The sequence below is a fragment of the Lycorma delicatula genome, chromosome 1 (genome assembly GCF_047948215.1).
Source record: "Lycorma delicatula isolate Av1 chromosome 1, ASM4794821v1, whole genome shotgun sequence".
NCBI lineage: Eukaryota > Metazoa > Arthropoda > Insecta > Hemiptera > Fulgoridae > Lycorma > Lycorma delicatula.
The window spans coordinates 303,317,057-303,341,204 of record NC_134455.1 but is presented as its reverse complement, the minus strand read 5'-3'; the positions used below and the strand labels follow the sequence as shown (position 1 = coordinate 303,341,204).

At 29.4% G+C, this 24,148-nt stretch overlaps 1 protein-coding gene across 3 annotated transcripts in view; it reads right to left on the bottom strand.

The window, feature by feature from the left end:
* Positions 1-24,148, bottom strand: part of LOC142333367 (NAD kinase-like) — a 489,955-nt gene that overhangs the window by 274,909 nt on the left and 190,898 nt on the right. The window contains exon 1 of one of the 3 annotated variants that reach the window (XM_075380464.1): positions 10,712-10,759. The exons of the other annotated variants lie outside the window; for them this stretch is intronic. The gene's annotated coding sequence lies outside the window, so the exon portion shown is untranslated. Of the gene's footprint in view, positions 1-10,711; positions 10,760-24,148 lie in introns of those variants that run through there. 3 annotated transcript variants of the gene reach the window in all.

Here is a 24,148-nt window from a genome sequence, read left to right as displayed (position 1 = left end):
GATTCATGACCGGTAAGCCATTGGATCGTCCAAAAGTCCACCTCCACGTGTCTCCTCTTGATCCGCGGTTATCAACCTGAAGATCCATCTACCGGTAACCGCGTCGGACCATCTCTCGATCAACTCTTTCCTGGCAACCGCGGCGTCTCTATCCTGAATATCTCTTTAGACGTTCAACCGCCAACAGGTGCACCGAAGGCATTCCCGTTGCCTTCAGCAATACTGATGTGTACGCCTGCGCCACCCTGAGTACAAGCGGTTGATAGAACCATTAATACTATGTCTATTACGCTTAATAAACCACTTGTGAAACCACCGGTGCGGTGGTTTCACACCACACCGGTGCTGCATACATAATTACGGAGGTCATCGTAGCCGCAATAATATATTATTAGTAATATTACCAATAATATAATAATAGCCTTCTTTTGGAGGGTCTAGGACCTCTAACATTCCTCATGAGTCTGGCAACTGCTGAAGTCAATCTCTCGGCCTTTTGGTAAATCTCCGTTACGTGTGTTGTAAACCGCCTCGTCTCATCGAGCCAGATACCAAGGTATTTGGCTCTCCTCAAGATGGTCACGACTGTGTCCTCTAGTCTAACCGTATAACACGGCATCCATCTCCTACCCGTCCGCAGCAAAATTTCGGTTTTATGCGTAGTTACTTCATGACCTCTCGCGTCCGCAGCCACCCCGTCAAATCTGCCAGTACACTGTTTGCTAAGAATTTATCCATCGTTTATTAATTGCTTCAAAAACTTACCTAAAACCCGTTAAAATGAAATTTAAAACGTACTTTTAACTTGAAAATATGACAGAAATTTTATCTAAGATTATATTTTTAAATTTTATTATTATATTTTTTGGGGAGGGGTTTTTAAACAATCTCATGTTCAGTTTTAGAATACTGATGTAAAATAAAAAATAAAAAAATTAAAGAGTTAACAAATTCGATTTTGGTTCAATTTTTTAAATGTCCTAACAAAAAAAAAATATATATGATACCGTGGACCGCGCTGTATGAAGCGCTCAAGCTGTAATGATAACGTTCTTATAACCCAAGAATTTAATGTTGGTTAAACTATTCAACGCAGGTTTAAAGACGAAATAGGAGTTAATAAATCACGATAAGGAACTCTTCTTTTTATTTATTAAATCCTTTAATGAAAATTATGTGATTAATTTTCTAGAAGAAATACAATGAGAATGTATAATGACTACGTCTCTATTGTTTTATAATAACTGTGAACTAAAACCGGGTTGCCGGAACTCACCTATAACCTACGATGGAAGTCAAGAAGCCACTGATTTATATAAAATTACTTTAATTAGGAATGAACCTATATTAACACAAAAATATGTAATGTGAATCGTCCATAAATGGATTTTCTTATTTTACGATATTTATTAAGATCGTAAAAAATAATAATTAAAAGATTTGAGAAAAAATGCTGATTTTTTTTTAATAACGGTTTTTCATTTTTATAAATCTTATTAGGAGGTTAATTAGGAAAATATTATAAATTTATAATATTATATATATATATATATATATATATATATATATATATATATGTATAAAATATTATTATACCAGGTGATCTTTAAGTATGGAAACAGCTTTATACTGCATATCTGAAGAGGTATTTGGAGGCAAAAGAAATGACGTTATACTTAATTTAAAAATATCTGCATTGGTGGGTATTTAATTTTTGTCCGCCATTGAATCAAACTTAATTTTTTTAAATAAGAAGGTGGACGTATGACACCTGATTTCTATTTAAAATTTTACAAGAAAAACAATGGTGAATCCCGTTTTTCTGTTAATGCTTTCGTTATTGAGTTATAAACATTCAAAGTTGCAATGACGAAAAATCATTTCAATAAAACGAAGTAAAACGCGTTGCAAAAAAGGTTTTATGGCATTTTACATTCATAATGCATACAAAAACGAACGTTGAACAGTGCTATAATATTGATAATAACCGACAATAACAAATAATTAACAACAACAAATTAAACAAATTATCAATTGATATAATTTCTAAATAAAAATTAACTTCCAGTGTTAAATCAGTTAATATTTATTACTTATCGTAAATGAAGCAAATCAGCTGGAAATACTTACTTAAAAAAAATGTTACAAATTTAGATGAGTAAATCAGCTGTTAATTTACAGCAATGCATATTTTTATTGCACTGAAACAAAGCAACTTATTAACTCATTTCACCTTTAACGTACAGGTGACGGTAAAATTTGATAGTGCTAGTAAAAATTAAGTTGTAAGTTAGTGGTTCAAATTTGCTTTTGGTGAAAGTTTTAATATCAGTTTCCATTTATTTATTTTTATTAAATATTAAATCTTCAAACAACAATGTCTTCTTTAAGTGAAACTAAAAAAATTACTCTGTTGATGATGTACGGGTATGGTGACGAATGTTCGGCCTTTATAAGAGGTATATGATTTATTTAATAATAGATTTTAAAAAAAATTATTATTTAAATCAACTGTGAAGTAAATTAACTGTGATCAAGGCAGTGTAGCGATTTGAAGAAACCGGTACTGTAAAGAATCGTCCTCGCACCGGTAGATCATAAACTGCCACAACTGATGCAAAGTCATTAGACGTATTGCAGACCTTTGCTGAAGATCCCCGATTAGGAAAGCTGTTGTCCAACAAGAAATCAGTTATTTTTCAATTCTAAAAATTCTTAACAAATAAATTTCACGCTTACAAGATACACCTAGTGCAAGAACTTTCGGAAGATGATTTTGATCGCCGAGTTGAGCATTGTGATACAATGTAAAAATTAAATGTAGACGCAAAATTTTCTGATTTAATATTTACCGATGAAGCAACTTGTATGTTAAACGGCCATGTGAATAAGTAAAACTGTCTAAATTGGAGCGATAATAATCCCAGATGGATGTTGGAATCTCACACACAACATCCTCAGAAAGTGAATGTTTGGGCGGGAATCGTTGGTCATGGAATTGTAGGACCTTTTATTTTAGATGACAATCTTACAGGAGATGCTTACTGCAAATTGTTACCTATTAGGATTTTACCAAATAGTTGGGAAAATGTTGGACAAGAATTAAATAATAACGCATGGTTTCAGCAAGACTGGATACCACCTAGTTATTATCTAAGGACACGGAAAATTTTAAATGAATAATTTCCAAATCGTTTGGTAGGTCGTAGAGGAGCTATAGAATAGCCTATCAGGACCTCTCAGACTTGTCTCCTCTGGATTACTTTCTTTGGGAGTACCTGAAACATTATATTTACAAAGCAAAACCTGTACAGACATTGACGAATTGAAATGAAGGATTGACGAATCTGTACGTGTACCACCAGACATGATAAAACAAATTTAAAAAATAATATCAATTATTACAGATTTAATTTGTTGTGTTGTTAATTATTAGTTGTAATATCAATATTATAGGCAATTTTAAAGTTGGTTATTGTACGCTTTATGAATGCAAAATGCAATAAAATTTTCATGCAGCGCGTTTTACCTCATTTTATTAACACAATTTTTCCGTCATTGCAACTTAGAATGCTTATAACTCGATAGTGAAGGCATTAACAAAAAAACCTGATTTCACCGTAATTTTTCTTGTAAAATTTTAAATCGAAATCAGGTGTCTATATGTCCACCTTCCCATTTTAAAACAATTACTTTTGATTCAATATGGCGGACAAAAATTAAAAACCCACCATAATGCAAATTTTTTAACTATGTAAAACCCCATTTCTTTCTGCCTCCAAATACCTCTCAGATATGCAGTATAAAGCTGTTTCCATACTTAAATATCACCCTGTATATTATATTTATTATAATAAATATAATATACCTGGTTAGGAATTTTATATACCGGTTATTATGAAATTTTATTAAGATATTTTATAAGTGATTTTTCTTTAAAGATACTATACCATCAATACGGAAACTAATTACGTGTTATGTTATAATAGTTATAATTAATGATGTCTCGAGTGAAAGATGTACAATTGAGATCAATAGATAGAACGTAAATCAATTTGCTTTTTTACCCAATTTATCCCAATTTTTTTTTATGGTTATGACGAATGGAAAGCATCTGAGACAAAGTGACACTAATTTAAAGCTGCTTACTCTTAAAGTAATGATTTTCACTATACAATCGATTCAATCCTGCCTTAAAAATGTATATAAAATATTTACGTAGATAATATATTTATTACTTTTTATATTTTTGGAGAGGAATTTCTTTTAAAATAACTGTATTCAAAGACATGATTATTTGAGAAATAAAAATAATACTAATGAACGGTTTTATTTAAGTTAAAAAAAAAATAGACATATATATCTTATTATTAAAACTGTAGTTAACAATAAAACGGCTAAAAAAATTAATCATTATGAGATTAACACTAGTTCTCGCGGATCACGTCACGCTGAAGCCATCAGAATAAAATTACGTCATATGCAGATGTCGAGCAACTAGATCGACTCAAATGTATGCCAGTTTTAGTGAACTAATTATTATTATATTGCACTATATAAAGTATGTAAGAGAATTTTGTACGATGTGTATTGTCAACTGAGGAAGGTGAAATGTAATGTACTTAATTGGTTAACCAAAGAGATTAATAAAGATAATATTTTTAAGTAAAATGTGTCTTATAATTAATTCTATCCAATCAAGAGAAAAATATACTTAAATTACATTTAAGTTAATATTCATATTAGTACGCGGGTTAAAGGCGTCACAATTTAAGTACTTTAATGTGAATGCATGAATGAAATTATTGGTTAAAATGGGTTTTTATGAAGATATCAATCACTTTCGTATGCAAGAGAATTTTGTATGATGTGTGTATAAATGTGAATTGTCACCTGAGGAAGCTTAGAGAATAATGTGAAACGTAGTGTATTTAATTTATAAGTTTGTGTAGTCGATTGATTAACCCTAGAGATTAATAAAGATAATATTTTTAAATAAATATGTATCTCCTTTCGCGGCTTCACTGGCGAAATACAGAATCAGAATTTGTACATGAACAAAAAGTAATTCCTCAACGCTAACATTTTAATTACAAAAGAATTAGTAATTATTAAAAACCATAAAGTATCCTTAAAAGAAATGAGCACAAATAGTACGAATTTGCTTTTTTACACAATTTATCCCATCTTTTTTATGATTATGACGAATGGAAAGCATCTGAGACAAAAGTGACACTATTTAAAGCTGCTTACTCTTAAAGTAATGATTTTCACTATACAATCGATTCAATCCTGCCTTAAAAATGTATATAAAATATTTACGTAGATAATATATTTATTACTTTTTATATTTTTAGAGAGGAATTTCTTTTAAGATAACTGTATTCAAAGACATGTTTATTTGAGAAATAAAAATAATACTAATGAACGGCTTTATTTAAGTTAAAAAAAAATAGACATATATATCTATTATTAAAACTGTAGTTAACAATAAAACGGCTAAAAAAAATTCATCGTTATGAGATTAACACTAGTTCTCGCTGATCACGTCAATCAGAATAAAATGACATGTTGAACAAAAGAGTTGTAAAAAAGTGAAAATGTATAGGAAATAGATGGGCTGTCAGCATATGCGTATGTCAACGCAAATCAATTACTATCAATTTATGAGTGCTGTTTGAATTTCGGGTAGATTCTTAGAAGATTTTAGTATTTTAATTTAATACTTCCTTCTAAACTACATAAGTAGTCTTTCCTTCTGGAGAGAAAATTAATAAGCTACTGGGTGAGCTCACTCTAGAGCAGGGTACAGTAAATTACCCACCGGGTTGGTCTAGTGGTGAACGCGTCTTCCCAAATCAGCTGATTTGGAAGTCGAGAGTTCTAGCGTTCAAGTCCTAGTAAAGCCATCTATTTTTACACGGACTTGAATACTAGATCGTGGATACCGGTGTTCTTTGGTGGTTGGGTTTCAATTAACCACACATCTCAGGTATGGTCGAACTGAGAATGTACAAGACTAACTTCATTCACTCTCATACATATCATCCTCATTCATCCTCTAAGTATTATCTAAACGGTAGTTACCGGAGGCTAAACAGGAAAAAGAAAGAAAGGCTACAGTAAATTGCCCATGAGAGAAATACCATCATAATGTTACCAAATGTCGTAAATATTGATATGGTAGCGGTAGAATAAAACAAAAAAAAAATGTAATATGATTAACCCCTTAAAATAAAAAAAAAATCCCGACATTGGTTTTTAGATATTTATCTGAAGGGTATTTTCAAGCCCAAATGTACTGATCTCGTTTAGTATACTCGGAAATGGGGAAAATTTACATCGCTATTCGAAATTTGTTTTCTTTCTTAAAAAAAATCTCCTTTCAAAAAAATCTATAAATTTATTTTAGTTATTCACATGAAGATCACACACATCAAAAACAAGTTAATATATTCAACTATAAGAAATTTAAAAAAAAATAGTTCTGCATTTTAACCTTTTAAATGTGAAATTTCAAAAAAAAATATTTTTTCTTAGTGTGCACTTACACCGTAAGAAGAATAAAGTATACACAAATTTTCATCAATTTATCTTCAGTAATTTTTGCTAGGGGTTGATTATGAACCACTCACATGATGTTTTATATTAATACACAGACGCGCGCGCGCGCGCACACACACACACACACACACACATAAAGTTTTAATACATCAGTTTTTCATATGTACTTACGAAGACTTTATAACTTTAAAATAATTAAAAAATGTTTCTTGAGAATAAAAGTTTTGTTTAGTCTTCTATCCAAAGGTTTTTTCGTGAACAACGGTAAGAATTAAAAGAAAGTTAGTTAAGTAAATACTTAAAAAAATATACTTTATATGAAAAGTGTAATTTTATACTTTAAATATGGTATGTATATATATACCTTATAATGAACTAGCTGACCCGGGAATCCTATTGCTAAATTTGAGTAAATATATAGATTAAAAGAATGCAAATGAATATTACGGAACATCACAAAATTTAACCTTTCCTTTTTTCCCTATTTCTCTCTTCCAATCTTCACACCTTCTCCTCTTTTTCCCTTATTCGCAAAAATATATCTTTTCACGTAATTAATACATATTCTGAATACGAGCCAAATCTGACCATAAATACAATTTTCCGAAATATCTCGACCCCCAGCGCCACCTAGCGGGTTCAAACTAATTCAGAACACAACCGCACAACTCACGAATGTTTCATCGTAATCGAATGAATGGTATAGGAACGCATACGGGACAATCAATTTTTATATATATAAAATATATATTTTTAAAATTTTATTTTTAAGTTGAAAAGCGTAATTATTGAAGTGGGACGATAACACTCTGTAGATCTTTATTTTTTAGGATTTAAATATTTTTTTGATTTTAATTAATAATTCTTTTGTGAATAAAACTTTTGAATATATGAGATTAGGAATATTTTACATCCCTAACATATAAATTATTTTAGGCTAACAAATTAACATAACTAAGTGATTGAGGGCCCAATTTTTAAAACACGGTCCAATTTTTTTTTTTAATGATCCTTTGTAGAAATATTAACAATTTTTTTAAACACATTAAAGACTTGCAACTTATTCTGATACTTTGATCAAAATTGTTTCATCGTTTTGCAGATACTGGTGAATAATAGTCTACTATACCAAATCGAAATAGATAAGAGAAAACACTCGTAATTAAAGGAAGACATTAAAAAAAATCAGTAAATATGCTTTTCGCGTTGTCGGTTACATTTTAGGAAAAATATTCTGATAATTTCTTTTTTAATTTACTCCTGGAAGTTCCTATGGTAGTCGCGTTGTAAATTTTTGTCGCGTAAAGTGGATATTTAAAAAAAAATTACATCTCAATTATTTCATACGTAACTTTCATTTTTTGATCATAATCAATGCACGGGGTAATGTTAAGCGTAATGAAATATAGCTTAATACTATTCTGATATTCAATGTATTTCATATGGAAATTCAAGAAAATTATTCGGTAAACTTAAGATAAAATAGTGCGTTCGGAAAGTCGCTGTGCAGTATGTTTAGAATTATGCGGTGCAATCTGTTCTTTCGGCGTTCGGTTGGTTGCCTACGGGTTCGTTGGGCGTTGCTCAGGAATAAACAGTAGATTGAACAGGCTTCGTTTCGTTTATCGAAATCAGTAGTTGCGAGAAATGTAATTGTTTTTTCGATAGAGGAACGTATTTTTCTCGTTGAGAACACGAGAAATATCTGTGGGGAAGGCGACAAGTATACTGATTTAGTGAAGCACAAGTTTTCCGGTGCGGTTAGAAATCTTATCGGAAAATTTCGGACAGCAGGCTCTACTGATGAAGGTGATCGAAGTGGGAGACCGCTTAAACAAAACGAACAGAGCTGGTTGATATTTCATATGCTATGGCCGAAAATTCATACAGTCAATGAAGTTAGCGCAGCAGCAAGATATCGGACTTGCTACTGCACCTAAAGCCGTAAGAAAAGAACTGAAACTTTTCCCCTACAGAGTAATAGGTGTTCAAGAATTGAAACCTATTGATCATGCCAAAAGACTAAATTTTTGTTAACGGTTTAAACACTTTACTGATCAAAATTAACTAGATATCCTCGACATAACACTTTTTTTACAGATAAAGCGTTGTTTCATCCGGGAAGGTATTTTAATTCACAAAATACTCGACCCAATTTAATTACACAAACAATCTTTACACGTAGCGAAAATTGGAGTATGGGTCGGTGTGGTAGAACGCGCATTGTGGGTCCAATTGTTTTCGAAAAAAGGTTAATAATGATCGTTATCGTGCTGTTTTAAGAAACTTTATCGGTCAGTTTATAAAGGTTGAAATCAGTGACTTTTTTAGAAAATTTCTTAGATGAACGAATCATTTCAAGAGGTTTGTGGCCTACACGACTGCCCGATCTGATTCCCCTAGATATTTGTATGGAGGGAAGCGAAACAAGCAGTATATCGCAACACACCACGCACGATTGAGGAACTACAAACCGCAAAATGGCATACGAACACATTCAAGTAAATCGGATGGTTAAAGTGTTTGAAAACAAATTAAAACGTATGCAGTGTTGTATTGATGTTGGAGGAGATGTGAGGTGTAGGCCATCTTTTATAAAATATTCTAGTTATTGTAATATAAGTTTGTTTAAAGTTATGAAATAAAAGTACAGAGTAATAATAAAGAAAGTTTCGTCATTACATTTCCATAATTCCAGTACACAGCAACTTTTCGAGCCTACTGTTTATAATACATATTCTCACATTCCACAGTCTTATCTCAAGTCCAATAGCACATTTTCTAAATTTTTATTTTTGTATTCCAGACACGGGTTTCTCGCTTTTCAGTTTCTTATGAACTGATTTTTTTGAACGTGGACAATGGTCATTTTGTTGTAGGCTACCCGTATTTTTAATAAAAATATAAAATAAAATAAATTTTAAATAAAAGTGAAGTAGGCTTCAATAATCGTACTAAAAATTAATTTTTTTTCACTTATTCATTACATTCTACATTTTGATTAAAACTACTAAAAGGTAATAATATTTATTTTTAATTTAAAATCAAATTCTAGAAAAAAAAATTAAACAACTACTTAAAAGTATTTTTGATTTGTAATCTGATTTCTTCGAAGTCAGTAATTTTTGTATTCTACCTAAGTTCTTTTTTAAAAACGAATATGTAGGAGAGAACCTGAAATACAAAAGAGAGAGGCTAAAAATAAAAGAATACAAGAGGTTCTATACATACGAGCTCTGTTTTAAGTACTCAAAAGAATTTCTTACCTTAGCCGAGTATATATACTTTAAACTGACTAATTTTTTTGTGACCTACAAGATATAAGGATTATGAGTAAGGTACATTTAATTTATTTCCTTATTTTTCACTATATATATGTTTTTTGAAAATAAATCTGTTTAATAGACTTACAGAAGATTAGGTTTATGAATAATTTCTATTTAATTAAATTATTATTCACGTTTTATAAGAAATATAATTAATTATATAAAATTGTTCTAATGATATTCTTTAAAATATAATTATAAAAATATTAATATATATATATTTACGAGTAATATGTTATACATAAAGATATTCGTATATATATATATTTTTTAAACAATCAATTTTATATCTGTGAGAATTCTAATGTTATTTTTAAATAAGTTGAATTATACGCCCACTTGTCATGTGGTGGCTATTTTGTTTAAATTTCATTATGTACAGAAAAATGATGAGAAATTTTGGATGTATAATGCAGTATGATAAAATATTTAAATAGAGACTGAAATAAAAAGTATTATTATTAAATAATTACATCACAAAGCCATATAATGAGATATCCGATACTATAGTAAACGAGTTCATACATTCCTAATTATATAAAAAAAATCATACCAAAAACTATAACAAGCAAGTACAATTATATTTATATACTTTTTTTAAATACACTACTTTTAAAGTTCAGACTTTCTTTGTACGGCCATAAAAAGAAAACATTTACAAAACGAAAGGAAAAAATAGTTACTTTTTAGATTACTTTGAAATATTTATACATTATAAAGTTATATAACACATTAAAAATTATATAATTATAATATCCAAATAATCACATTTGCAGTTTATTTTAGAAGAAATTTTATTAAGAAGATTTTTCTCTACATACCAGGTGCGGTTGTCCTTGTAGCCAATAAAGAGCCGGAGACTGAGGACAACGATTGTTAGCACACGATTGTGTGGCGGTCAGTTAATGTTGTATGAATAACTACAGCGACAAGGAACCAGGATGTACAATCTGACGTCACACTTAGAAGATGATCAGGTACACGTCACATAAATTAATTCATAGATTACTTATTTTACAAAATGTCATATTAAAAAAAATAATAATAAAACTTGTAGTAAAATGTGAATAGAACATTTATTTTTCATAAAAATATGGACTAAACAAGTACATTATTTTAAATGTACTTAACAAAAATTTATATTACAAATATTTCAAGTAAATTTATATATAAATAATGACAAAAGCAACATTTATATGTCAAATATTAACATAAATAGAAGACCTTGCGTTTATTTCTACGAGATAAAACTATAAAATAAAAACATTATAGTAGAAATAATTTTTGATTTTTATAATTCTAAAGAGCATTTTGTTTTATAATAACTTATTAATATAAACTTCCTTCGTTTTTTTTTTTTTTAATGAAAAAGAAAATATAGGACAGAAATAAGATACGTGGAGATGGACAGATATTTTTCGATGTAGAGAATCTCTCATTTATTGAGGAAAGTTTTCTTCTCCAATTGCTCCTTAAATATTTTTAGAAATATTCTCACGAATAAATTCATACAGCTGTTTATAACTTATTATAAAATAAGTATTATAATTTATATAATGAAGGTTATTTTATATTTGTGAAAATAGCTTAAACTTTCTTTTTTATAATCATACCCCTCTCATGAATGGAGATTAGAATAAATAATGCCTTATTTTCTACAGAAAATGTTACGATGCTTCAAATTATCTGTAACAGTGTTTCTCGTGACTATGAAATCAAAAAATGAGGTATACGTTTTTCTGAGAGTAAATCAGTCGCTACTGCGAAAAGTGAAAGTTCACTTTTAACAATTACAAGATTACAGATATTTTGTAATTGTGAATTACAGAAAAGAATTAAAAATGGAATAAAGGTTTCTGTCAAAAGCAAAAGAAACACATACATTCACACAGAAATGAAATACCGAGGAGTAATGGTCAGACATTTTTTCTTAGGAAAGTAAATTATGGTTGTAATTTCCTGGAAACATTTTTTAATAGGAGTTTTTTAAACGGCAAAAACCAAGAAGGTTATAATTATATAAAATAATGAAGGCATTATAAGTTTACTGAAACAAATATCCATTTTATTCTTAAAATTTCCTCAAATTTTTTTTATATATAATAAAAAGTTGAAATTTCAATAAAAATAAATAAGCGATCCTCTATGAAACAAAAAATTAAACCACAAATTATTGGAAAAATTCATAAAATATGATAAAGAAACTAAATTATTACAATATCTATTTAAAAACCAAACGTGAAAAGGGTGTAAAAAGTCTTTTCTTAATGAACTAATAGAAAAGGCAGAAAGAGAGAGAAAAAATAAAATTTCAAATTGTTAATGAATAACGAGTTTATTTTTCATCTAAGTTACTACCCTAGTTATAGTTATTATTAATGATAAGATAAAAATTGCCATAGCGTGTGAAAGATGGCAAGCATAAACGGGATTCAAACCTAAAATATTCATTAATATTTACTGTATACGGCTGTTTGGCACTCGTAAGGCTTAACATCTATTTTCTGGTGAAGTTAGTATATCGATGTGGAATAGTAGATCGGCTTAATGAAAAATGCTAGGGGAAATTACTCACTCCTCAATTTTCTGAATAAACTTAGCATGCATGTTTTTAAGTAGATGTCATAAGAAAGCTACCTATTGTAATGGGTACTATGATTCGACTTCCGGAAAATTTCGACATATTTTCGCGTTTCACATCCCCCAGACCCCCAACCACCGTCAGTTCAAAAGTTTATATATACATTATATATATATATATTTCATTTTCTTGTGGTCACGATAACTGCCGTAATTTTGTGCCAATCACTTTCAAATTGATACATACAATAAAACGACCCAAAATCTCGGTCGAATTCGTTAATAGGCAAAATCGGACCGTGGAAGTGGGCTTTTCCGAAAAAACAAAACATCACTATAACTTTCTTATTAAATAAAATATCGAACTCGTTTAAAGTTCCTACAATTGTTTGGATAAGTGCCTAAAAGTTAACTAAGTAAAGTCTTTTGGTATTACCAACCATTGAACCACCGACCCAGGGGATGGAAAAAAATGGGGTTTCGAAGACAAAAAATATCACACTTCCCTTAATAAGCACAGTATCGATTCGGTTTAAAGTGGTCGTTAGTCCTCTAAACATTACCTAAAACGTTTGTTTGAAACAATTTATGATACGACCAACCTTTACGGCAAGGGTTGATCAAATTTTTGGTGGAATTATAAGAAGATGGGGCTTGTCGTATGTTAATATGTAGAGCTTTTTTTCACGTGCAACCATTGTCGTATTGAGTAAATTTGAAGTTTTTATTAACTTTAAGGGAGGAAATATTTTTTATCCTCTACTTAGCAGCCCGGTGAAATCTACCTTCCGGCGTGCCGAAAGGGATTTTTTTTATTTTCGAAAACTGCTATAAAAATTCCAGGAATGGAAACATCACAATGAATTAAAAAACAAATCATCTGTATCTATAAAGTAAGATATCCTGACACTCATAATCAACGCCCAGCAAAAACTACTTTGAGATTGATGAAAATACGTTCTTCTTACGGTGTAAGTGCACATTAAGAAAGAATTTTTAGAATTCTCGAATTTAAAATGTAATAACGAAATTAAATTTTTTTTTAATTTCTCGCTAACAAATGATTTTTTTTGTGGGTATAACCTTGATTTATGGTGTGTATATCTTCATCTTAATCTCTAAAAAACAATTTCTAGATTTTTCGAAATTTGACCTTGAAAGGGGTGAAGAAAGGTCCCCATTTCCGACTGTTCTAAACGAGATACTCACTCAATTTTGGCTTAAAAATATTCTTCAGATAAATATCTAAAAACCATTTTCGGTTTTTTTTTTTAAATTTCGATCTTTTAAGGAGTGCGATGATGTACGATGCGGCGGTTCAACCACAACAGCCACTGTTACTATATATGCGACACGACTGGCTGCACTTGCCTCCGGTTACTTGACTAAAAAGAACATTAAAAAAATAAAAATAAAAAAAGAGAAAAAATTACGATCATTTCCTAGTAGTGTTTGCTGGGTAACGCTAAGAACCGGGCAAAATACATTCTCACAAGCATGAGTTTAATGAACACAGGGAAGTCAAGGGAGCAGAACCCTCTCGTTAGATTATACAATAAATAATAATACATAAATGGTTCACGTATTAATATATAAAACAAAACGAAACTTGTAACTGGAAACAATTTAAGATATTTGCTATTAATTAATTTTTTAAATACTATTTATATTCTTCTCCTAGTAACTCTTACTATTATACAGAATTAGTTGCTTCTTCCAACATAACTTTTAGATTAATCAGTATTCTTATAATACGACTATTTATTTGTATATAATTTCGTATTAATAAAATTCTTAATCGATTATTTCGTAACTCAACTTTCCAGCAAGGATATGCATATTATAATTAAATCATTTACAGAAATAGCCGTCCAGGATTATTTCCTAATAAATCGAAGCAATATATGTAATGCTATATTTCCCGATCGTAGAAGTATATTAATTTTGTTTTACACATACTACTCCAATTATTTTCTAACGCATATAATAGACCTTAGATATAAGAGTCGGAAATCAGAGCTATTTTTTCTAATATAAATTATATATAATATTTGACTCGGTGGGAAAAAAGCTAATGAGAAACCATTTCACTTCTCGTTTTTTTTTTTTAGTAACTTTGACTAGGATTTTTATTATCTAGGCAACGGTTATCCCAGTTTTGGGAGTGAAGTGTATCTCACGTCAGATCACTTACAGTCTTTTTAGTTATAGCGTTTAATATACGCATAGCGTTGGGATTAATTACTGCGTAAATAAACAGACTTTCTTTGGATGAAAAACTGAAATACCTTGTTATTAAACGATAGAATCACTCAGCATGGCACATGAAAAAAATAAACCATTTGACAGATTATTAAGATAATATTCTACATTAATTTATACATTTAAAAAGGAATTTATTTTAGAATTGTTGAATCTCGGTTCTTTTGCGCCCTCAAACCATACGAGGGAGAATAATTAGGGCAGAATTTGAATTTTTTAAATTTATATAATTTTTATAAAATGACGTAGTACAGAATAGAAAAAAAACTGCTTTATTTCTATTTGTAGTGTAATTTCTGGCTTAGTTTAATTACTATTACGTAACCGATTATGAATTTAATATTATGTCATTTTAATAACAGCCTATACAGTATGTTGAAGTTCATTTCACATCCGTTCTGATCAATATTTTATGATAAAAAGAGGCATGATAAATAAATAAATGAATAAATAATAAACAAACGTGGATAAAGCAATCAGGATACCGATACGAATTAATAAATACATTTTTTAATAAGGTCATTGATTACATAATAAATACCGTATTTATTAATGATTAGTAAAGGCTACGAGAAATATGATTCGCTGTTAAGTACGAGTAATATGAACGCTACGTAATCTAATATATAGGAAAATGTAGGCTACATAGAAATTACTACGTAAGTCGCATAATTACGATATTCATGAGGTGTAGTAACAAAATTAATTCAAGAATTTAGTAAACATTAATATATATTGGTGATACAGATAACTTATAATAATTAACTGTTAATAGAAAGGAAAAGAAAACAACAGAACAAACTGTTCGACTTGTACACGGCTTTTTCTCTAAATCTTTTTCAGTAAAAAAAAAAAAAAAAATACTAAATTTATACAACCTTATACTTTTATTTTAGATTTTTTTTTTGGAAGGAGGCAATATTTCGACTTTTTTTCTAACTGAACACGGAAATATGAGTCAATCTATGTAGCCTTGAATAATTTATTTAAAAAAATTGTAACTATATCTTTGCTTGGAAGTTTGAAGATTATTATTTCGCTTCATAACAATGATAAAAAATTAGGGTAAACTGATAAAGAAACTTAACTGTGTTCCTGCAATAAAATTTCATTTCATTACTGGAATGTTTGGAAAAAAATAATCGGCTTTAAACTTGTACGAAATGCATAAATTATTTTAATTTGTCCAATCACACATACAGTAATTAATCAATTATTATTGCTCTCTCTAAATTCCAGCTTATTGGACCGAAATTGTGTAGCATAACAGAAAAAAATCTTTTAAGAATTAAAAACGTGCACCGTAAACTTTTTACCCTTATTAAGAAGCGATTTATTTAGCTTAACACTCATTGGCAAAGACAAAGTGCATTAAGTCTAGAGCATGTTTTTACATACTTTCTAAAATCTTTACCATTATTCAGTAATTAAATGTTGTAAGGGAGTAGATTAACTCCCTTACAGTAGTTGTAACGAGGCGTTGTAGGCAGTCGATTAAATCTTCTTAAATGAATTTCTTTTTTCATCAATTTTCTCAGTTTTATCAGTCATAAGAAATTTATAAATGACTATTTTTTGTTTAATTACAGTAGTAAAACTGTTAATTACATATAATCCTGGGTTAATTACACATGTAATCCTACATGTGATACAATACCTGGGAGGGGAGATACCGAAAGTTTTACGGTGTATTTTCACTGAACTTATATACGAAACCACGTAAAGTTAGATGAGGGTAAAGATAAAAGCTCATACTTCATGGTAATTTAAAAAAAAATTAATTAAATAACTTTATCGGAGTTATTAAATAACTTCGATAAATAACTCAAGCTCCTGGTGTAACGAGCCCAGTGCTTGGGTGTAATTTAAACTAATAAGGGCATTTTATTATTTTTTTTCTGGATTATAAAAACACAAACGAAATGTTTACAGGTTTTTTAACGAGTCTTTATTGTATAATGTAGAAAGAAAAAGTTTCAATATGGTGAACAGTATAATTTTTAAAACCAAAAAACTCAAAATCAGCTGTTTTAATTCGTTAGGCAAACTGTAATACGAGTAAATGTTTCATTTTATTATAAAAACTTGAATTGCCGGCTTGTTTTCATATGTAGCTAACTAATTTCTTGCGGTGCTAGCCTCTATTGGCCTCTAGATATTTTCATTTGAATCTATTCTCTCTAATTAATTCTCTATTTACAAATCTCAACACGATAATGCATAACAGTTGCGTTTTTACGTGTTCATTTTCTTATTCAGAATGATTCGAGTTGAATTAATCCTAATTTTTTGGCTTAATGAAAGGATTTTATCAGTATTAAGACGTAACTAAGTGAAAACACGTTATGGGAAATAACTTGGCTTAACTTAATCCAAATCAAAGAGGGCATTCTTTCTCATATTCTTAACTTGCACGTGTGTGTGTGTGTGCGCGCGCGCGCGCTGTGCTGTCTTTATCACATACACACGCCCGATTGCGGTTACCCACTAAAGCTATTTCTTGTTAATATTGCGCAATTTGGCAATTATTTACTTTTATTTAAACTCATAAAAAATCATTTATATTATTGTGGTTTTTGTTTAAATTGAGAAAGAAATTAAAAGGAATGAATAATTACCAGTTTTATTTCTTATACGACTGATTCATCGAAATAAAAAAATTAAACAACTTTTTTTTCAACTATAAGAAAAAATAAAAATACAATTACATAATTCTTTTTTTGCTAGAGAAACGTCATTAATAAATCCTCATTTCTGTAACAGGGTTTTTAGACGTCATACATCAAAATAACTGTTCTTGTCTTTGAAATAAAGGTGACTTTACAGAGGGTACCTCCTCTCTGATGCTGTTATTATCCCAGCAACTTAACACAAACTAGTAAAATTCGCGAAGACGGGTAAGGATTTACACGTTTTAAACGTTCAGATCGATCCCCGATCGTCTTATGAACATAAGACGATTCATCGGCCTTTCATCTGGAGGTCCCGGGTTCGAATCCCGGACAGGCATTTTCTTCACACGCTACAAAATTCATATATCAGCTAATAACTGTAAGAGGCCGTAAGCCTGTTGTTACTATGTAAATAAATAAACACATTTCAAATTGTGAAGAAATTCACCGTAATAATATTCTTATGTAATATAGACTCGCTTAAACGGCAAGTATCCTTCATAGTTAACACTTATATAAGTGGCACAATAATACACAAGCAGTTAACTGAATGTAGATATAAAGTACAATTTATAGGAAAGAATGGATGTATCCTTTACAATTAAATTAATTTACGTTTCCTTCATAAAAAACTAAAACTGGTAAAGGTAAAAATATCCAAAACAAAAAAAAATATAGTATAATTAAATAATAAATTGATAATTATTAAAAATAACTTGAAATCATAAGCTGAACTCCACAAGCAAGCAAATTTTGTGCTACGTAATAAAAAAAATCCTATGAAAAATTACTGGTTTTATATATTCATAAAGGAAAATTCTCTATGATTTACTAAGTTATTACATTTTCCCCGTAGAATGAAAAACGGCTAAAGTTAAATAACAAATTAAATAAACATAACTTTCGATATATATAATTTAATTTTGCTCAGCTTTTAAAACGTAGTTGCAATAAACAAATTCTGATCGCTATGCAAGAAAAAGCAGAAAAATAGATTTTTCATCAGATACGGACATAGTTTGTAATTAATTTCATAAAAGACACTACTGTTACCAGTTTTAAACAAATAGATTATGTACATTGTTCGTATTCAATTTGTTTACTTGGGCACAATATGTGAATTAAATTTTTTTTTATGGTTAAAAAGGTTTCTTCACAGATAAATAAATGAATTTTATAAATAATGAAATGACATTGATTGTTTTGGGGGTGAGAAATATAAGCCATGAACAAGATTTGCTATTAGTTTTGGTAATTAAAGATTTTTGTTTCCGCCACTGTAATTATCAACATGGCTTTGAAAATATGAACAAAATTCTCTACTATTTGGTCGGTACGTTATTTTTTTTAAACAAAGAATTTATAAAATGTTAGGTTATTATCGATAATTTTTGCAGAAACGCAGAAAATAAATGAAATTAGAAAAATAAAAAAGATAAATAAAAATAAACGCATTAGAAAGTCAATTTTCCCCAATATTACAGAAAGATATAATGTTCTCGTAATCTGCATAAGTATTGTTATCGTATTCAAATCTGAATAAACTATTTATTTAACACCTTCTCTTCTTGAGAAAACAACACTAACTGATGCCTCCTGTAGATCAGGTGCTTTACTAATGTCACAGCCTTAATCAAATATGGAACAATTTGTATAAAAAAAATAAATCAACGAATCCTTCTCTGGTAAGAATTATTAGAATATATTTGGGTCTTTAAGCCGATTGAAACAAAAACTGTAAAATCAGGAAAAACCAATTTAACGAAATAAATTAAGTAAATTTACTTTAGTGGTCTAGTAATTAAAAAAGACATTAATAGTGTATCACATGTCCCTGGTCAAATATGAAAAGGAATTAAATCGACCCAGCGCTTTGGTTGAATGTTAGCACCCATTGCCTTTCATATATAATTAAAACGGTCTCTAGACGGATGGTTGAAAACGATAAATGGAAGATTCTTACCGTAAATCAGTTCTGAGACCGTCTGATATAGAGGCATCATCCTGCACTATCTACAATATAGTAGTTACTATAATAGTAACTACTATTACTACACTTATATATTATTATTATTATATTTATTATACTTATTAACTACTATCGGTTGCAACACTGCAGAGCGTACTAAGTTTTAATTGGTACAGAAAACGTAAAAACAAACGTGTGCTGAACTCTAGTAACCTTCAGGAAATGATCTCACAGCTGCTTTGTTTTCAGGTCAGTCGTCTTTATTTTATGACTGACGTTTTTCACATGCCAGTTTGTCTGGAGTATGAAAACCAAAAGAAAAAGAAATATGAAGAAAAAAAAGAAAGATTTATATAAGCTGTGATGCACACACGAAAAACTTATATTCATAAATGTAGAATGCATCCGCTTTTTGACTGATTTGGAATCCACGAGAACGCTAAGGAATTAATGAGATTAACATTTATGAGATCCCACAGAAGGATGCAACAGTTATTTCTGTTCTTAGAGTTCTGATACGTACAGTAATTCTGGATTAAACAAACAGTTATAAACCGGAAAACACCCTTACAAGTACGCGCGCGCGCGCGCGCGCACACACACACACACACACACACACACACACACACACTAATTAAAAGACGTTGTTATTTAAATCCTACATACCAATCCAGTATTTGAGAAACTTCTCAAGCAAAACTATGTTTTTTAACTTTCAGCTGTTTGCCCACTGAGAAAAAAATGAGAATGACAATTAAGTTATCTGAACAACAAGATATACTGTTAGATTTTTAACACTTAAAAATTACTCATTTTAATTAGTTTTGACAATGAATTAGGTACTTTTTTAAAGGAAATTTTTTTTTGTCAAATTTTGGTAATTTAAAGTTGAAAGTAGCATTGATCACATTAAAATTTATATACCCATTTGGAACTTAGTTTTGAAAATAACTACATTTCATTTTATTCAAGTGTCCCTTAGTTTCTACTTTGTTTTAATAAAGCAAGAAAAATAGGAATTAGATGGTGTAAATCTTGGGTTCCAGTAGCCGCTATTAAATATAGAATATATTTATTATTCGTCTAAATTATTAAAGTGTCGTCTATCCAGTATTGAATCTAAGTTAAGACAAACAAGGACTTTCATTTATCAATTTGAATGCGTGAAACTTTCACGTAAACCAAATACGATGATTACAGAAATTTTCATTTATAGTAAATTTAATATTTATAGTTACTTTTTTTAATTTGCATGTATGAATTGGAACGAGAAAATACATTTTTGTAATAACAATGCAGGTTAATTAATTTCCACTAGCAAATCTTACTATCAGCCCATCGAAATGATTTTAAATAATATTTTTAAAAAAATAGCGTGCATTTTACACGGTCATCGCTCCCAAAATTAAATGTTTGCATTAATTTGTTACCGTAACATTTTTTTTTTTTTTAATCTGTTTATAGATTTTTAAATCAATTAGTGTATTTATATCAATCAGAGGTTTTTTCCAGTCCTTAAGCAAGTAGAAAAGTTGTTTTTGTAAAACAAAACTTTTACAAAAACAAACGTTTGTAAATTACTTTAACAAAAAAAGTTTGTAAATTTTGCGGAGAAAGAATTCTTCTTATATCAGTCCCTGCAATTAATTTAATTTTGTAGATTCGAAATGTATCGATCAACTTTTTATCGTAAGAAAATTAATCTCATTTCATTGAAAATTCTATAAAAATTCACATTCATTGGAAAAAAAGAATATATGAAGCTGACTTTTTTTTATATTTTGTTATTTTTCGTTAATCGCGGAAATAATTAGCAGAATAATTATTTTATCGTCATACTAATTATCATAACTGATTATGAAATAATTGGATCTAAGTTAGCGTTGAATTATTTTATAAATAATATTATTATATACTTAAGAGAAAGTAAATGTCAAAAAATGTATTTTTATCAAGGTCGGCCGACCACTAATAATTCCAGATAACGTAACTGCAGGCAGTTCTATCTCAATATTATAAATAACTATTGCTAGTTAAAATATTTCACCCTTAATCCCGTACAAACGATGAAAGGATAATTGTAAATAATCGGTTAACCGAATAAAAGTTTAACATAACTAATGAAAATATGAAATTAAATGCCATTCTTAATAATCGTAATTATTTACTAGTCGTAATACGTAAGTAATATACTCAGCATACAGAGAGCGTTCTACAAAATGTTAGTCACTCATTTTAGAATAGAAACAACTTATCACGATACCGAATATTTGTAACCAATTACAGAGAGAATATATGGTTAATCGAATATACCAAAACCATCAAATCTACATAAATAATCTAAAACATACGCGCGCGCGCGCACACACACATTGTCAAATTGGCTGAAATGGATTTATAAGAATGAAAACGTAAAAATTAGACAATTATTTACGTTTTCATGAATAAAATAATTTCTCGAAATTCCTCACAGATTTTAATAATATATCTTGTTTTAATAAATGTACTAGAAAAAAAAGGCGGGCGTACGACCCGCCGCGAAAATGTTACAAGGTTTGTTTCATTACACATGGATTTGTTAAATGTTTTTGACAATTGTAACTAAATAACGTTCATGAATTTAGCCTACTAACAACAACAAAAACTTTTACAACGAAAAGCATCAAAATCCTGAACATTTTTAGCTGTTTCTTGAATTGTGATTTTTTTTAACACAGCTCTATCTAACCCGAACGTTTTCCTTTTTTAAATATAATTTTAGATAAATCGTTCGTATCAAGAAGTATAAATCATTTGAACGAATGAATCGTTTATGCGCATCATTTAAAATAAAAATGTGAGCACATACATCAAACAAACAAACCAACGCATTGTTTTTTTTTTTTGCTGGAGAAAATTATTTAAATTTGAATTTTGGTAAAATTAATAATAAAACGTAAATATTAATACAGTTTATTAATTTAAAAAAGACATACATATATATTTCTAAACAAAAGCAATATATCTTTACCGATGAGTTTGGCGCTTAATGATGGTAAAACATGTCGTGTGTTCTTATTTAATTCCTCAACGCTCTTTTGTTATCTTATACAAGAAAGATCCATTAACGCCTGAATAGGGCGAAAACAATGATAAAATATTACTTATTACGCAACTGACATTCTTAAATTTTTTTTCTGTGCATTTCGCGTAGCCATAAAGGCGAGTTAGATTATTAAGTACTAGACCGTGGATACCAACCCACCGGGTTGGTCTAGTGGTGAACGCGTCTTTTCAAATCAGCTGATTTGGAAGTCGAAAGTTCCAGCGTTTAAGTCCTAGTAAAGGCAGTTATTTTTACACGGATTTGAATATTATATCATGGATACCGGTGTTTTTTAGCGGTTGGGTTTCAATTAACCATACATCTCAGGAACGTTCGAACTGAAACTGTACAAGACTATTCTTCATTTATACTCATACATATTCATCCTCTGATACCTGAACGGTAATTCCCGGAGGCTAAACAGGAAAAAGAAAGGCTATTAAGTACTAAAAAAAGTCTCTTTTCTATAATTTTTCTTCAATTTTTTAAAATAAAAACCACTTTAATAATAAAATGAAATCGTACTTTACAATAAAAAATAAGTGAGAAGTAAAAAAAAATACAGCGACCTCGATATTTAGCGTTAATATGAAGCTTCCAATTCTACGACAATGATACAGCGCACCAAGTATAAAACATATTAAACAAGTTATAGTTTCGTTTGCAAACAATATACGTTGTCAAGCTGCCATTAAAATAAACAGCTGTTTTGTTTTGCATAAAAAATTAGGTTACAACATGCACGCATAAATTACGTTCTAAGAAAAATGATACAATTAGCAAACAGAACGTGAAATGATTTAATTAAAAAAAAAATGAAAATATATAAATAATAACTGAAGGTCGACAACACGGATAAATTTATTTATAAGTCTTTCTTAGGCCTGTTATATGTATATATTTTTTTATTGTTGTTTTTCAACATAGCTATGCAGATAGGTTTATAAGGGTGTTTATAAGCCTGAATTATTACTTTTATGCACAACTGTAATTTACAATTTCGTTTTGCGTAAGAACGACAAGTTTGCTGAATGCTACAACATTCATTTTGTAAGCCGCGACATACAATACTCATATGGAAAAAAGGTCCAATTACATGCTTTAAACAAATACATGCAAATACAAAGAAGACTTTTCTCTTGTCATAAACTACAATCGATAAATATTACACAGTCCCATCTTTGTATAGGATACGCCAATAATTTTATCGTAAGTTCAACATCCTGTTCCAGAGGAAGTAAATTGTGTAAGAAACAAAGCAGTTTACCTTCTACTCAATGCCTCAATTATATAAGTAATTTGATACGCTCTAAAAATCTGTACAGATTAAAAACAGTTACATGGAAAAATTCAACATTGACGATCACGTTTTATTTTTCTAATTACTTATACGAAAGAATATCACGGGTAATTGTTTTACTGAAAGTTTTATGACAATAAATATCTTACATTGTGTAATTACGCAGAAACTTTTAAAAATCATAAAAAACTGCACGAAGATAAAAAATATATAAATACGTAAATTTAAATATGTTAAGTGTAAACAAATTAGCATCCATGAAAACTGAAATCAATATGACTGACAGTTTTACAATTAATCTAACATTTCATTCGTTCAAGTTCTGAAAAATGGTTTTAAAATCATTAATAACCTGTTAATTTTTTTTTCTTTAGGTTTTTTGTTGGTAAT